The following is a 766-nucleotide window of genomic DNA, read 5'->3' as shown; positions in this document are numbered from 1 at the left end:
CTGCGTCTTCATGAAGACCAGCTTCCCGCCCGCCCTGTCTCTCTCCTCGCTCTCTCTCCTCCTCCCCTTTACCCGCCTCAGTGGTCCTAACCAACCAGCCAAGGAGCCCACCTCCTCCTCCTCCTCCCGCACTCTGTCAAATAATCATCTCCTCCTCCCCTCCTTTTTGTGGATTAATTGGTGGTGCCCTTTTCTTTCACGTTCCAAAAGGATGATAATTCTTCATGTTTACTCATATTAGACCATCCAAGGACATACAGTACAGTTGATTACGTAAAATAGGAATTAGCTATTCTCTTTTTTATGTGTACATATGTGCATATTAAATTGTATTATTATATAATAATATCAATCTATATATATATTTTAATTATGCATATAGTTAACATTTTTATATCAAACTTTTATTGCAGAATCCAACGTCCAAGTAGACATACAATCACATACAGTACATAAAACAAACAAAATACAGTATAAAAGGCATTATCACATAACATTAAAAACAGTGCTTGTGCATATTCAGCAAAAGGCATCTAATAAATAAATACAAGCAGCAATAATATATTTATTTATTTGTCATACTGCATGTTATGTTTGGTACAGGGGGTAATTAAGCCAATAAAACCAATAATAATTTAGCTTGTTTTTTTTAATCACTTTTCAAATGAATAAAAAAATAATTCATTTAAACTAATAAAAAGTTGAAAGTCAGTTTATTTATTTATTTTTTATAAAATAGCATTTACATTAAATTCCAATATTTAAT

General features: G+C 32.1%; 1 long non-coding RNA gene across 2 annotated transcripts in view; it reads left to right on the top strand.

Moving 5' to 3' along the window:
* Positions 1-766, top strand: part of LOC133639370 (uncharacterized) — a 66,339-nt gene that overhangs the window by 20,275 nt on the left and 45,298 nt on the right. The window lies entirely within an intron of this gene.

This window comes from Entelurus aequoreus, linkage group LG22 (genome assembly GCF_033978785.1).
Source record: "Entelurus aequoreus isolate RoL-2023_Sb linkage group LG22, RoL_Eaeq_v1.1, whole genome shotgun sequence".
NCBI classification, from domain to species: Eukaryota; Metazoa; Chordata; class Actinopteri; order Syngnathiformes; family Syngnathidae; genus Entelurus; species Entelurus aequoreus.
This window is presented reverse-complemented; position numbering and strand designations above follow the sequence as displayed.